Source organism: Amblyomma maculatum, chromosome 11 (genome assembly GCF_055883805.1).
Source record: "Amblyomma maculatum isolate TAMU_Amacu chromosome 11, ASM5588380v1, whole genome shotgun sequence".
NCBI classification, from domain to species: Eukaryota; Metazoa; Arthropoda; class Arachnida; order Ixodida; family Ixodidae; genus Amblyomma; species Amblyomma maculatum.
In genome coordinates, this window is record NC_139354.1 from 102,302,580 (window position 1) to 102,318,479 (window position 15,900).

The window sequence follows — 15,900 nt, forward strand, 5'->3', positions numbered from 1 at the left end:
TTTGAATGTGTGAGTTTGGGAGCCGGGGCGAGTTTGCCTGTCGGCTGGTGACCCCGCGCACCTTTTCACATCCATCCTCGCGATAATCCCCCATGAGAATACTGCTTAAGTTTGAAAGGTGTAATGCAGACACAGTGAACATTACAAGGTAGTGATATTCCTAGCCATTAGTGACCTGCAACGGTGGTAAAAAGGTTAGGACAGAAGCTTACCGCGCTCAAAGATGCGGGATGAAATCCTGGCTGCAGGAGGCACTTTTCGATGAAGGTAAATTAAAAACAGATTCAAAAATGAAGAGCACAAAGTACATAGTACCAGACTGAAAATGTAGGTGATAATTGAACCCCAATCATGGTCCCTGCAATGACACCCCAAATGCTTACCGCTTAGGCTCTGGCCCCTTCACTTTTCATTGTAGTTGTTCTGTATAACACCCAGGGTGCTGAGGGGCCACATCCACAACGCACTGGCCTTGGAACACCATAGCTTTCACAGCTGATCTGTCTCCCACTGCAAACAAAAAAAATCATTCTCAAGAGGCACCCGGCTCACTCCTTTAGATTACTGAAATGAACAAAAATAAAATTATTTTGAGTACGAACACACTATTCAAATAATAATAGCAGTCAATAATTCAAACTACTAAAATTCACTTACAGTTTTTTAAGGAGGATTGCTTTCAGGTATAAAAACCATAATTGCATTTACACAGCATTTACAGAGGCAAAATTGCAAACTGGTTGACCCTCCCGCAATGTTAGTAAAAAGTGAGCATTCATTATAACTAAAGGAGCTGTAAGTGGGCATGACTGCAGTTGAGTTCAAAGGTTTGGGATACCTAAATTACACTGTGAATAATTGATAGTATTCACTTCAGATTATGTTTGCAATTGACATGGGGCAAGGATTTGTACCGAGCCAGGCATTACAGGCAGTAATGGGGTTTAATTTTATCCCAAACCAAAGTAAGTGAATTCGAATGAGTACTTTAAAAAGAAAATAAAAAGTGTTTGCTCTAGCATGTTTTATGGAATGGCCCAATCACATATGAATTCAACAGCTTGCCCTTAAGGAATCATGCATCTGCTCTCCTCCTTAATCTACAGAAAACTTGAAAAAGGTGCCCAAAAAAAATGCAGGCTAATCAAGCGCATTATTTGGATACGTTACGATTCGTGCCTGTTTAGCAGACTCTATCCCACTGTCCTAAAGAATTTAGGCATTTTGCTTATTACCAAGCTACAAACAGCAAATTTTAGCTGTGCTAAAATGATCCCCGCAATATGCATGTGCTCCTGGAAGTAATGGCCCAATGGGTGGCACACGTGATAGCGAAAGTTTCTGACTTCATTCCAGCAACAAAAGCACACACCCCTGACAACCCCGAAATCTCACCAGCGTTCACCAGATTCCCATTGCTTGGTATTCGCAGTTTTATTCCCATACTTGCGACACATAATGTCACAGTTAGTGGGTATCAAGCTCAACACAATTTGAAAGCAAGGGCTAGCTGCGCACGAAGGCAGTCTACAAACAAGACCACGAAAAAGAGGTAAAGTCGAGATTCAGCCCCGTAATAAGATACATTGAGCATCAAAAAGCCTGTCTTTATTACCAGCACTGTAAATAATTGCGAGATGAACGTAAATGAACATACCGCGCTTTTCAAACGTTCTGCCGCTCGCCGCCGACAACAAAGACGCAGTCACGCAGTCAATTCACAACGCCAATGTCGCCGATGAATTCTTGCCAGCAGCAACGCAGACTTCGGCGGCGTCATGAAGCGACGTTATCACCAACGCAGAGCACAGAATCACGGATCCTACCTTCGCAGAAAGACAGCTACAGTAAATTCGATTAGGGCAAAACGAAGCACCGCCCGCGTCGCTGCTTATATGTTGCTAAATGGCGTAATTCCATTTCCTCAGCGGTAGGGACCCGCAACTTATTTCTCCTCACTGGTTGCATGTCAGCGGGTGGAACGGCGGTTGTCACCGAGAGGTGTCTCCGAACGCAACCTAAAGGTAACATACACTCCCTGAAGGTAGGAACTGATTACTGTGAAGGTAATTAAATAGTGTTACCGCTGTCATGCCGTCACCTCGTGGCTCTGTTCACGGCGGGCTTTGCGGCTGTTAATAATTAAAACCACCGCACAATGCAACCTAGAGGGGAACACCTCCAGGAAAGATAACGTTGCGATTCAAAAACAAAATAGGATTCGAACAGAGCAGTGTCAATCCATTGCCCCACTGAAGTAACGAGTACGGCAGGCTATAAATGCGCTCTTAATCACTTTAACAATATTTCCGCTATCTCTCACCAGGTGACTCCGCTCAGAGGACCCTACCATTGAGAGAATGAAATCACGGGCTGCTAGCGGTCCTCTGACACTATCCGAAGGAAAGAAGAAAAAAAGAGAAAAATGGGGATTGTATCATGTGGAGGTAGAACAATGAAGCCACAGAGCCTTCCACTGATGCAGCTGTGCAGGTGGCGCCATCTAGAAAGTATAAGTGAATGGAGCAGCGCAGTGTTTGGAGCTTTCATTGCAAAATGTCCTTTATAATAGTTCTCTAAGTAATCAGCTGCAGTGATTATATCACTCGATTGATGGACGACGATTTTTTCTTCTTTTTGTTTTAACAGCATGAGCAGCAGCTCCTCTGTGTTCGTTGGCACAGGTAAAGGATAGCGCGGGATGCAGAATCACATATCGTCTGCTAACTGGAAAACAAATTCCTACGAAGGGCATCATCTTGTGCCAACAAGAGCAAGAGCAGCGCTTTCACTAGCAACGCAAAAATAATATTTACAAATGAAAAACAGTTGCAGATCGAATTGTTTGCCCAACGTCCGAGGTTCTCTACATTAATGTAGTTTACTGCTTCATTATTACCCTAAAAAAAGTTGACTAAAAAATATTGACTGCATATAACTTTCAGCTCTATAATAAAGTGCATTGAGATATTCTGCGTAAACGCGTAACTGGTAGCGGAAGCGCCTCTGTGATAGAAGTAGGATATTCAGCGTAAACACGTAACTGTTAGCGGAAGCGCCTCTGTGATAGTATTAACATAAGGCGCCGAAGGTTAAACAGAAAATTTACAGCTTGTGGCATTTTAACGCGCTGCCCTACTGAAAAATCCTGTATAAATTGCGTACAGGAAATTGTATACAGGTTTACTGTACAGGATCTGGGGTACAGGATTGGGGGCTATTTCAGCAAATTCTTGCACTGCCCTGGAAAGTCCGGAATGAAACCGCGCGGAGCTCTGATACCGGAATGGCCTGTATGGTTGATGGCCCTCGTTTCCGGAAAGAAACGCGTCGCCAGGATGGAAAAAGCATGCAACAATATAAAACGACTACTATAAAATAATAAATAAAATTAAAAACAAATAAAAAGAATTTTACTTCCGAATGTGGTTTCGAACCTTGGTCTTTGTGGTCTTCACGCGGGCACCTTAACCACTACTCTACAGCGGATTACGGTTACAGTGGTTATTAATTAGTATATGTAGGTACTTTTGCTCTTTCGTACTTGTATATTTTCCTTAGCAGTAGAATTTGTGGCCGTAATTCACCGATCGCCCTTAAACACGCTGAATATATTTGCAGGCTATCACGAGGGTTCACAAATGTGCCGTATCTTTATAATGCGTCGCTTTATTGAAGGCAAACCTCAAGATATCATAATTTACTAGTGCTGATGTGTTTTTCATCGTCTACGAACGCTTGTAAGTTTTCCTACATACAGAGATATCCGGTGCACTAATACTTGTAATACTGAGCATTTTAGCTTTTCGTGCTACCAGCGGAGCATCGATGTCAATGAATACACTTCCGACTGAACGGTTTCAATATGTAAACATTCGAGAACGCGTCGCCCGGTGTGCGGTTATCTGCGCATCTTTCGATGGCCAGCGATGTTTGTTTATTTTTTCTCGAACAGATTTTTGTCATCGCTAGCGAAACGATACGTTCGTGCTTCTACTTTCACTTTCGCTACGTATCGCTTTCTTGCAGATAAACCTCCGAATGTCACAATTTACTAGTGCTGACGTGTTTTGTCATCGTCTTCGAACGCATGCAATTTTTGCTACATATAGATATATGCGGTGCACCAACACTTGTAACACTGCTTGTTTTAGCTTCACCTGCTGCCAGCGGAGCCGCGACGTCAATGAATTTACTTCTGACCAAGTGTTTTGCATGCGTAAATACTCGAGGAAGCGACTCCCGATGTCCTGCTTGCCTGTGCATATTTCGATGGTCAGCGATGTTTCATTTATTCTCGAGCGTATTTTGTCCGCGCTAACGAAACGCTACGTTCTTGCTTGCACTTTCGCGTTGAAGGTGGCAGATCTTCAGTCGCAGATTATGAAGATGCACCGCAAGATCGTACAAGCTGAAGCGACTGTTGCACACGCAAAAACAAAACGCGATGCATGTATGTATTTGCTAGCGCACACATCCACGGCTTCATATCTTCTAGGTATGGACGAAACAACGCGTACTCCACATATACAGAAATGTTTTAACATATATTATGTATGGTTTCATGCTTATTTAGCGTGAAGGCATGTTCCGACGTGGTCATCCTGGCTGAGCTTCACGATCCGCCCGAGTTGTACTGAGAAGCGGAGATATTCTGTCCCGTATCAGTTTCATTCAATACGGAATTGTCCGGTTTCTGTTAAATCGGACATGACCTGTCCTTTATGCGAGCTCAATACAGGACTGGTCCGCCCTGTTTCATATTCATGCCGGACTGAGATGTCATGTGTAAAATGCATATGGAAAATGTCTGCCCTGTATTAACTCGATATCGGACTGGATCATCCGGATTGAGATTCAAACCGGACATGTCCTGTCCGATATAAACCCGTTTAAGTTTCATACAGGTCTGGTCCGCCCTTTTTCATATCCATACCGGTTGGGATGGCATGTATAAAATGCATACTGGAAATGGTCTGCCTTGTATTAACTCTATACCGGACTGGACAGTCCGATTTGAGATTCATACCGGACATGACCTGTCCGATAAAAACCCGTTTAAGCTTCATACAGGTCTGGTCACACCGGTATCAAATTTATACGGGATAATTCAGGGCCGGTTCAAACTCGTTTGTCGCGATACGGGATTTTTAACTTGGGTGGCTTTCAAAGAGTGGACACAAAAAATTTTGAGACGTGTTTTGTTTACAATAGCGCGCAGCATATTACTTTACATAAACAACCACGCGGAATTCGCCCACGCTAGTGAAATAAGTTACATATTAGAAAAAAAACGTGGAAAATGGTAAAGGAAACCCTCAACGGACAATTAGATAAAGGAACGTATAAAGGTTACATTCAAAATGATAACAAAGATAACTTGATTACTCATTATTCGTCCCGCACGTTCGCATATTTTCTTCAAACGTGCGCTCTAGTTTACGCCGCACTGCGCTTTCTTGCGCACATTTCTTCAAGCGTCCACTTTCGTTGTCAACGCACCACGCACACTGCGAACAATTCCTCAACGTCCGTTCTCATTGACGACGCACCGCGAACTGTTGATCGGACTCCCACACTCGCACTTCTCACACCAACACATGGACTCTGTATTCGCTGCGCACAACGTCCATTCGAAAGGAAAACTCCACAACCAAACTGAGGTAAACACGGATGGCATGGCGCCAGCTACCGTGGCGCCGACTCGTCGGAATCGTGCTGCAGGTGGAGGGTTCTCGGTTTACGTGTTCAAAGACGCACTCACGGAACGCTCACGTGTGTTTCAAAGTTTATACAGCAGTCGCACAGGCGGGAATTTCCGACACAATAAGTCATCCGTTAACAGGTATTATTTTTTTCGTCCAGTTTAGGTTTTAGTCTCAGCCGCTGAGTGATGCTTTTGATTACAGACATTTTGGTCATGTGAGAGATAAAAAAAGCTCCACCATTAACATTTTACCCATTTATCATAACCATGTTTAATCATGTTTGGGAGGAGCTGCTAACTCGGCGACTTGTTGAATGGCTGAAAGCTCCGGGAGCCGTGAATCTCGATCAGGGCCTCTCACGGGAATAATATGGCAATATTTTACACTTTACTTAATTTAGGACTGTGTTCTAATGGGTATCTGCGAAACAATTCAGCCACAAATTGTGGAAATTACGAAATCGGGGAACCAGTGTACGAGAGTGAGGGTCCACAATGGAAGCCCGCTAACGGGAGGCATTAACGCTGTCAGAAAACATGTTACTTAAAGGCTTAGTGCCCCCCCGCCCCCCTAGTTTTTCGCCATGTTTCAATGCTTCTTTTGCTGATTTGTTATTTTCAAAAATGGAAATGAACGCATTTCTCTTGTAGCTTCTATAGGGGCAGAAGCGAATCCCCAAGCTAGCAAAAGCGCAAATCGCTGCTTTGTGATTTCAACAGCTAGGACGCTCGACTGTAACGGATGGAGAACACCTTTTCAGTGGAAGCCGTTAATGTTTACTGTTTCGGGCTTTTATCTATCGGCCGTTATAATGGAACACACTTAAAAATAAAGCAATAGTTGCTATATAATTGTATGAGCTATAGTACCTGGCCTGTGTATAATTACTCCGAGAAACAGTAAACCAAATCGTTTTTTTTTTTGAAATTTGGCTCGGATGAAGAAGCAGAGGCATCAACTAGAATATCAGCTTGGGCATGTTGGTTATGCATCTTCGTTGGTTATGAAAATAAACGTTGTTGAAAGTCAGCGCTCGTTGTGTTGTCCTCTAATCTCGAGCTCCCGTCCTGTGTTCCGCGCTGTTATCCTCAAGAGGCATCAAGTTCTTGAGCTGCGTTGTAATCGCGTCTGAAGCATAGCTTTATATTTAGGCTGTTTGATATGGGCCGTAGTTTAACTGCAAAATGCTTACAAATGAATTGTGTGGGGTGGTTACCGCATGCAGACGAGGTGTATCCGTCTAAAGGTCGTAGGACATTTACTCACCAAAGATGGCCTGGTTACGAAGGAGCTGAAATTCAGAAATTCCCGTGTATTATGCGAAACTAGGAAAGGGTAATAAACAACAGGTTATCTAAATTAATCAGAAGCTTTTCAGTCGAGCTTCCCAGATAGATAGGAGCTCACCAAAAGCCTGCGCGCAGCCAAAAGCCAACTTCATTGGGAAGACTGATACGTACGCCTCTTGGTGTGAGTACTTCGCCCTTTTCGTCACTGTTCGCGCTCTTGTTTCTACAAACGTGCTGTAGCAGTCTCGCAGCGTTTGTCCTTTGTGGGGTGCAGAAGTTGAAGCAATATATAAACATGAAACGTCTAATAGCCCATGAAAGCTATAGAACATAGACCCTTGTAAACAGAGCATATGCAATAAAAAAAGTTCATCATCAACATCAGCCTGACCATACGCACTGCAGGGCGAAGGCCTCTTCCATATATCTCCACTTAACACGGTTCTTTGCTAGCTGCATCCACTTCACCCCTGCGAACTTCTTAACCTCATCCGCCCACCTAACTCTCTGCCGCCCCCTGCTACGCTTTCCTTCCATTGGAATCTAGTTTGTTACCCTAATCGACCATCGGTTATCCTCTCTTCGTACTACATGTCCGGCCCATGCCCATTTCTTCTTCTTAATTTCCACTAGTATGTCGGTAACCTTAGTTATTTCTCTGACCCACTCTGCACGCTTCCTGTCTCTTAATGTTACCACTACCATTCTTTTTTCTGTACCCCTCTGGGTTGTCCTCAACGTAGGTAGAGCTCTCTTGGTTAGCCTCCACGTTTCAGCCCCATAGGTGAGTACAGGTAAGATGCAACTGTTATATTTTCCTCTTTCGCGATACCGGCAAGCTCCTAGTCATACTCTGTGAGTGCTTGCCAAATGCGCTCCATCCCAATCTTATTCTTGTTATTTCCTTTTCATTGTCCGGATCTGCGGTTACTACCTGTCCTAAGCAGACATATTCGCCTACTACTTCCAGTACTTCGCTACCTAATGTAAACTGCTGTTCCTTTCCGAGGCAGTTGAACATTACCTTAGTAGTCTGCATATTGATTTTCAAGCCTATCTTCCTACTTTTCCTGTATAGGTGACCAATTAATAATTTCAATTCTTCCCCCGAGTTGCTTAGCAACGCAATGTCATTAGCAAATTGCAGATTACTGAGGTATTCTCCATCTACCCTTATCCCTAACTGCTCCCATTCCAAGTCTGAATTATTCCTCTAAGCAAGCTGTGAATAGTACTGGGGAGATCGTGTCTCCTTGCCTAACACCTTTTTTTCGGGGGGGAATTTTGTTACTTTCTTTATGAAAAACTATGGTTGCTGTGCAGCCACAATATATATCTTCCAGCACTTTCACGCACGGCTCGTCTACCCACTGATTTCGCAATGCCTGCATCTTCGCCGAGGTTTCGACTGAGTCAAATGCTTTTTCGTAATCAATGAATGCTATGTATAAGGGCTAGTTATATTCCGATCATTCTTTTATCACCAGATCGATGGTATGGATGTGATCGATAGTAGAGTATCATTTCCGAAAACCTGCTTAATCCTTTGCTTGATTGCAGTCTAAGGTTATCCTGATTCTATTAGCGATTACCTTTCTAAATACCTTATACGTAACAGACAGTAAGCTGATTGGTCTGTAATTTTTAAGGTCCTTAGAGTCCCCCTTCTTATAAATAAGGATAATGTTTGCATTCTTCCATGGTTCCGGTAACGTCGATGACACCAGGCACTGCGTATACAGGGCGACCAGCTTTTCAACCACGATATCCCCTCCGTCCTTCAGCAAATCTGTAGTTATCTGATCCTCTCCAGCTGATTTCCCCCTTTTGATAGTTTCTAATGGTTTCTTTGCCTCGTACTTCGTAACTGGTGGAACGTTTGAATATTTTTCCCTACCGTCAGTCTCCTTACGGTCGTGACTACTTTGGCTATTCTAGAGATCTGTATAGAACTCCTCGGCTACTTTGACTATCGTGTCCATATTCGTGATGACGTTGCCCTCCTTGTCCCTTATCGCATATATCTGGTTTTTGCCTACGCCCAATTTCTTCTTTATCGCTTTAAGGCTTCCCCCGTCCTTTACAGCATGCTCAAATGTCTTCATGTTATACTTCCTTATATCGGCCACCTTGCGCTTATTGATTAGCTTTAATATCTCGGCCAATTCAATCTGGTCTGTTGGATAGGAAGCTTTCATACTCTGGCGTTTCTTAATCAAATCTTTCTTCTCTTTAGACAGCTTACCGGTATCCTCCCTAACTTTCCTACCGCCTACTTCTACCGCACATTCAGTAATGATAACTCTGAAATTATTGTCCATTGCTTCTAGGGTAATGTCGCCATTCTTGTTTAGAGCTAAATATCTATTCTGTAGCGAGATCCTGAACTCTTCTGCCCTCCCCCTCACCGCTAATTCGCTGATGGGTTTCTTTCTTACTAATTTGTTGCGTTCGTTTTTCAGATTTAGGCTTACTCGGGACCTCACCATCCTGTGGTCAGTGCATCGCACTTTCCCCAATACCTCAACATCTTGCATAATGGCGGTGGTTGAACACATTATGAACTCAGTTTCAATTTTAGTCTGCCCGTTAGGACTTTTCCATGTCCATTTCCGGTTCTTCCGTTTGCTGAAGAAGGTATTCATGATTCTTAAGTTTTTGAGCTCTGCAAACTCATCTAGTAACTCCCCCCTGCTATTCCTAGAACCAATGCCATAGTCACCTACTGCCTGGTCTCCTGCCTGCTTTTTCCCTACCTTGGCATTGAAGCCGCCCATTAGTACAGTATACTGCGTCTTTACTTTCGCATTGCCGATTCTACATCTTCGTAGAAGCTTTCAACTGCCTGGTCATCATAACTACATGTAGGTGCGTAGGCCTGTACAACCTTCAGTTTATATCGCTTTTTAACCATAATAACGATGCCTGCCACCCTCTCATTAATACTATAGAGCTCATCTATATTACCAGCTATATGCTTATCGACAAGGAAACCTGCTCCTAGTTGTCGCCTCTCTGGAAAAACTCGATAACACAGTACATGCCCATCATTCAGTACAGTATATGCCTCACTTGGCCTCCTAACCTCACTAAGCCCTATGATATCCCATTTCATACCCTCTAGTTCCTCTAACAGCACTGCTAAACTAGCTTCACTAGCTAGGGTTCTAGCGTTAAACACTGCCAGGGTCGGTTTCCAATGGCGGCCTGTCCAGCAGCGCCAGGTATTCTTAGCAACCCCTGCTGCGTCACAGGTCTGACCGCCGCCGTAGTCAGTTGTTTTGCAGCCGCTGGTGACTCAGGGCTGGGGTTTTATGGAGCTTATCGTAGGAGGTTGCGGCCAATTACTGCACCAGGGTGGCCAACTCCTGTTCTGGTGAGGGAGTGCGTGGCCGGAGGTGTTCACAGGAAACAGGTCGCGCCCCAAACCTGTTTATGCAATTCTATCGACACGCGGATTTTTTAAAATTATATCCGGTGGAGAATCGTGCGACACCGGGATTTGAGCCCCGGTCCTCCTGCACGTGAGGCGGATGTTCTACCGCTACGCCACCGCTGCACAAAAACAAAAGTTGGACAGAGGCAATTTAGGCGATACTTGCCATCTTGCTCAAACAATTTTGTCTGGGGCATCGTTTTGTACATAAAAAAGCAGTCTTTGCGGATAGCGTGTTCACTCCACTTTTGCTCGAAGGTGCTCCTGTTGGTTTAATGCTGCGTACTAAAGCTGGAGCGTGAAACCGAAGGAGGTTCTTGCCGCTATCAGCCTCTCTCGCCTCCAAGTCGTTCACCGGTCGTCTGTGCAGAGTGTGCTCAAGCCAACAGCGCATATGAGAAGAGCCAGCACAGTCGGGTCGGAAGGAAACAGGCGGAGGATGAGGATGGATGTTTCCTCTGCGGGCGTATTGGGGCCGAATTACATGCGCCGAGGAGGGGGCTTGTTCGTACTGGGCCTGCGGCATTCGAGTTCGCATGATGTCGATGATCACCGACACTTTGCAGTAGTCCCTGTATGCTGACTCTCCGCGTGCATGGTTCTTTCTTTTTTGTTTGTCTACACATATAATCTCGCATATAACTGCCTGTAATATATATAGTGATGCTTATTAGCATAATTGTTCGAGTTTGCATTTTCTCCCTTTTCGCGTTTCGTGGTTTGAACTGTTGTCATACTACTTAAATGGATTCCTTAACGCGTGGTACTTTTTAACATTGTGTTCCTTCTTGAAAGCAATAAATGCACATTATTACCATAGCTGAGTTTTCCTCAATGGCCGACGCATCATCACACGTGAGCCTTGCACAAGCAGACCGACATTAAAAAAGTGTATATTGTGTAACACTAAGGTGATTTGGAAGGAATAAACGGCCCCTATGCCTTCGTGATTTGCTTCTGGCAGCTGTTCGACGAGAAATCTCTGAGAGAGACCCACAGTTTACTAAATTTGAAAGGAAACTACGAGCTCTAAGTTGCGAAATGTTCAAGTCATCTCATTTATTTCAAATATGAGTACAGCCAGGTAGCATATTGGAATGTCATTGACCCTTTCTTTGGTTGTGACACGGCACCAAAGCAGGCATTGTTAGCAGGCCTATTTATTGTTCGGCCCAAGCTTAACGGCTTTGTATCTGAGAGCTGATGACTCTGTGCGGGGAATTGTGGGTTAGCTGTTGTGGTTCCGCGCAGAACCATAGACGGACCGCCATGAGGGAGGGGGGGCGGGGTGCCTATGCTTCGCCACTGTGGAGCCCAGAGCTAAGCCCCGATAAATCTTGCGCAGTGTGTTGTTGACATAACGCAGGTATACTAGCTGTTTGGCCGTGCAGATCAGCTGGGCGTCCACTCAGACAGCTGGCAGAGGGGATACCCACAAATTGCCGACTGCAATGCTCACGGCTAAGCCTTGGTATCTCCTGCGTGGGACCTCTGTGGGTTTGATGAGGGCTTGCCAGCTGTTTATTAGGGTTTATCAGCTGTTTGATGAGAAATTTGTTCACACTGAACTGCTGCGGGTCCGTTCTGGTCTCTACAGTTTAATGTGAGGGTGCCCACGCTTCGCCACGGCAACTCCCTGCGCTCAGCCTATTTTTATACTACGCGGGACCTTTGTAGGCAAGATGACGCCACGCTAGCTGCTTGCCCACAAATTCCCACAATCGGTCCCCGCAGGGCGCTACGTAGTGGGGATGCCTACCTTTCGCCACCGTGTAGCCATCCGCATCATCCTTCAGGTATCTGCTGTTGGACCCATATAGGTTGCCGCTCCTATGAAGCCCATAAGCAGCCTACAAGGGGCCCGTTTAGGTATGGTGTGGGCAGCCGAAGTACATTTTGCCCGCACTCTCCCCTGGGGGGACCAATGCAGGTTTGATACAGGCAGCCCCTTGCCCATATTGCCTACGTGGAACCCACAACGACCGATCCTTTCGTGCTACTGGCACTACTGGGGCAATAATCGCGTTTTCAAGTATTACAAACGACGTAAATCTCACGTTAAAGGGGTAGGGAACCAAATTCTTGTGCTGTACATTTGCGTTGTAAATAGTGCATAGCGATTCTGCAAGCATAGAGCATGGTGTTAGTAGCCCGAAATCGCATTAAATAATTTATTATCGTATTATTATTATGCAGCAGTGTCAGTTTCGGTTCGTAGTGGCCAGGTCTTCACTTTACGTCAAGAAACAGAAGACATAACATTGAAATGTTACGTGGGCGAAAACCTCCTCACGTCAAGGAGCAGCCGCGTCGTCTGTTCTGTTTGCAGTGTTACTCCGCGATATGTTCTCATGGTGCAGTCACACTGGGAAAAGAGTTGGTCAACTGTATCTAGTTCACTACAGTCAACTGCATCCGTAAACATGCTTGCGTGGTATTGGCGATCCTGTCACGCCACGCCAACACGAAATATTCTAAAACATGCCGTTGTCTCCTGCGGGCAGATGTTGCTAACTTGCTCTCCGACAATTTGTGGCTCGTACAGTAGCAATGTCGGACGCTCGCTTCGCTACACTATTGCCCAAATTCCTATAGTATGCTAGCGGCTGGGAAAAATTACAAAGCGGGAGAGGTTTTCACTATAAAGCAGTGCGCGTAAATGCTCGCGAGTATATAGTTTGAATCGCACTTGAGTCACCGCTTTCGTGCACCGTTTTGAGCGCCGCTTTATGTGTACAATCTGGTGATTGTTTAGAGAAAAATTCAGAAATTTCAGCGAATGAAAACAGTCCTGGAGTATAGTTTTGGCAACAGTGAACGGAAATCGACAATTTTTTTATATTGCAGGACGCGCGTAAATCACCACGAAGCGCCCGTGTGACCCCTGTGCGCCGAGCAATGCTGCAAGGGGCCAGGAACAGTTGTCGGCGCTACTTGTGGAGAGAAAATTATACCGATTGAGGATAGTCCCATTCCACACGTTTTATCGAGCTTATTTTATTTTGAGGTAGGTTTTCTATAGTAAAGCGGTAACAGGAGATGTACCTTTATTACAGCATTGAGTCACTGACCCGTTCCGAGTGCCGCCCGGCGAAACCGACTAGGCCTAGCGACGAGTAAGGCAGGCAGAGAGCAGCGCAGTTCGTCGCCCGGCGCGCCCGCGCGAGGCGCCGTTGCCGAAGACTCCGCACTTGTACAGGCATGCTACTATTGCACGTGTGTAGCAGGCAGTCCTGATAGCTTTTGTTTTTTCTGGTACAAAGCCAAGGAGTACCACTCCGCCTCACTGCTGCGCCGGCAGCAACAAAGGTCTTGGCTACGGCGACCGACAATAACGCAGTCCGCCTATAATTTCCGCGCCTTGGGCTGCAGAATTCGAAAATATTCGTGAATGAATATCGCCATTATGAATAATTTTTGCTACATTGAGATGTCGTGGAGTCTGTGCGTTTGAACTGTTAGAACACTACGGGTGCGCAATAACAGCCGAAACGAGCCTAACAGCAGCATCATCTCTTACGTCAGAAAACTGTGCAATGACGTCACAAATACTTGTTTATGGTTTTTTCAGTGACCCTACGTCACAGTCAATGCGCAAGCAATAGTTTCGGAATGCAAGAGCTTGGATTTCAACAAACTTTAAAAAGGAAATAAAATATTTTCTACGCTTCCTTTGTGTCTAATACTTCCCTGTGCTGGTCTTTAAACACAAAGGAAGCGAGTGACAAGCTTTGCACAACCTTGTAATATGGTGCTCTACCGCATTAGATAAGTCGAGATATTTAGGTCAATGAACAGAGGTGGAAGGTTATCAATTGCTAAATTTGTGAAATCGTTCAATATAGTTAGGGGTTGGACTGTTCGGTTTAAACTGAAAAACGCCGACAAAGGTACACCAAAAGCATTTGAAAAGGTTCGGTTTAAACCGAAAAAGACCAGTACCTTTTCATCGCCTCCGCCCACTCTGATGGCGGGAGAAAATTGCAACAGTGTTCAATCCTGGGCCATGATGAGAGACAGTAGGATCTTTGGTTTAAGTAAAGCGGTTGAAAGTTTTGAGGCATTGTTTCACGGCTGTCCGCACCCACGGCTGTCAGCTGGCCATTCGTACGACTTCGGCGCTATCTGTTGGGTATATGAGGAAGCAACTGCCCTCCACATGGCCTTCGAGATCAACCCCTCCCACCTGTGCGCCTAAAGAAACGCACACGCGAAGGTGGCTTCGGAAGCCATGCCTGCAGCCCTTCCTCACAAGAGTCGCAAACATCCCCTCGCATCCGCTTGCCTTCGGCTGTCGTTTGAGCCACTCTTGAGAAAGAGAGAGAATGAGCGGAGGTTCACTGAACGGCAGCTCCTGGAGAGCCGACGTCTCACTGAGCGGCGCTTCTTTTAGTGAGCCGGCTCTCTGGGTGATCCGATGCTTGCCGAACGGTTCCTTGGGAGGCGGTTCTCCTTGGTGCAACTTCGGCGCCTTTCATAGCGATGCGACAAATCAACTGTCCTCCCGCATGGCCTCCGACATCACCCCCCTCCCTCCCGTGATCGTGAAAGAAACGCGCGCGCAAGGGTGACCTCCGAGGCCATGCCTCTCGCCCTTCCTCACAAGAGTGACTTACGTCCCCTGCCATCCACTTGCCTTCAGCTGTCTTTTAAGCCGCTCTTGCAAAAGAGCGAGAATGTGCGGCGGCGCTTGGAGAGCAGGCGGCTTATTAAGTGGCGGATGAGGATCTTTGGAGAGCCGTCGTTCTGTGAGCTGTCAGTAACCGTGAGCGGCGGTTCTTTAGGAGAGCCGCCTGTTCAGTGAGCTGTCAGAAATCGCTCCGTCAGAGCCGCCGGGTCTTGTGATTACTGCGACTTCAGTGCCATCTATTAGCAGTGCGAGAAAGCGGGCCGGCAGTGGTGGATCGAGGCGGTATACAAAGAAAGGAAAAAGGTTTGCCGTCTGCGCGATCCTCCGCAATCTATCGCCTGCCGTCGGTAGGAGCGTGGTCGGCTTCTTCGCAGCCGTTTCAAGACTCCGTGCCGGCGACGTGGCAGCCGAAATGCTTTGTGTATGCTTCCGGTATTCGCCGTCGGTTTTGTGCGTATTTTGTTGTGTTTTCTATGCTTGCTATGAGTAGTATTCTAAAGCTTCATTACAATAAGGCGAATGCCGAATGCAGAACCCCTTCCGTAGCCAACCCAGAAGAAGAACATTCCGGTTCGTTCACGTAAAAACAACACCGACAGCAGCAGGTCGCGTTCTTTAAACGGAAAACAGATAGATGCCTTACCTGAAAAATTAAAATCACTCTTAACAGTGTAAATGGCGAGCGATGCGGCTTGAAGTAGACACAAAATGAATGAATCGATGAAGGAAATACAGTCGGCTTGTGTATGTGGCGGCGAAGATAACAAAGTTGAACATGTTTGAGTTAGGGAACCGGGTAAGAGACCTGTCGCCAGGTAGAAAGGAAACAACGGGAGA

At 45.8% G+C, this 15,900-nt stretch overlaps 1 long non-coding RNA gene across 1 annotated transcript in view; it reads right to left on the minus strand.

Moving 5' to 3' along the window:
- LOC146174514 (uncharacterized) overlaps positions 1-15,900 on the minus strand; it is a 28,024-nt gene that overhangs the window by 7,778 nt on the left and 4,346 nt on the right. Inside the window, exon 2 of the long non-coding RNA XR_014702399.1 lies at positions 384-510. This is a non-coding gene — a long non-coding RNA (uncharacterized LOC146174514). The remainder of the gene's footprint in view (positions 1-383; positions 511-15,900) is intronic.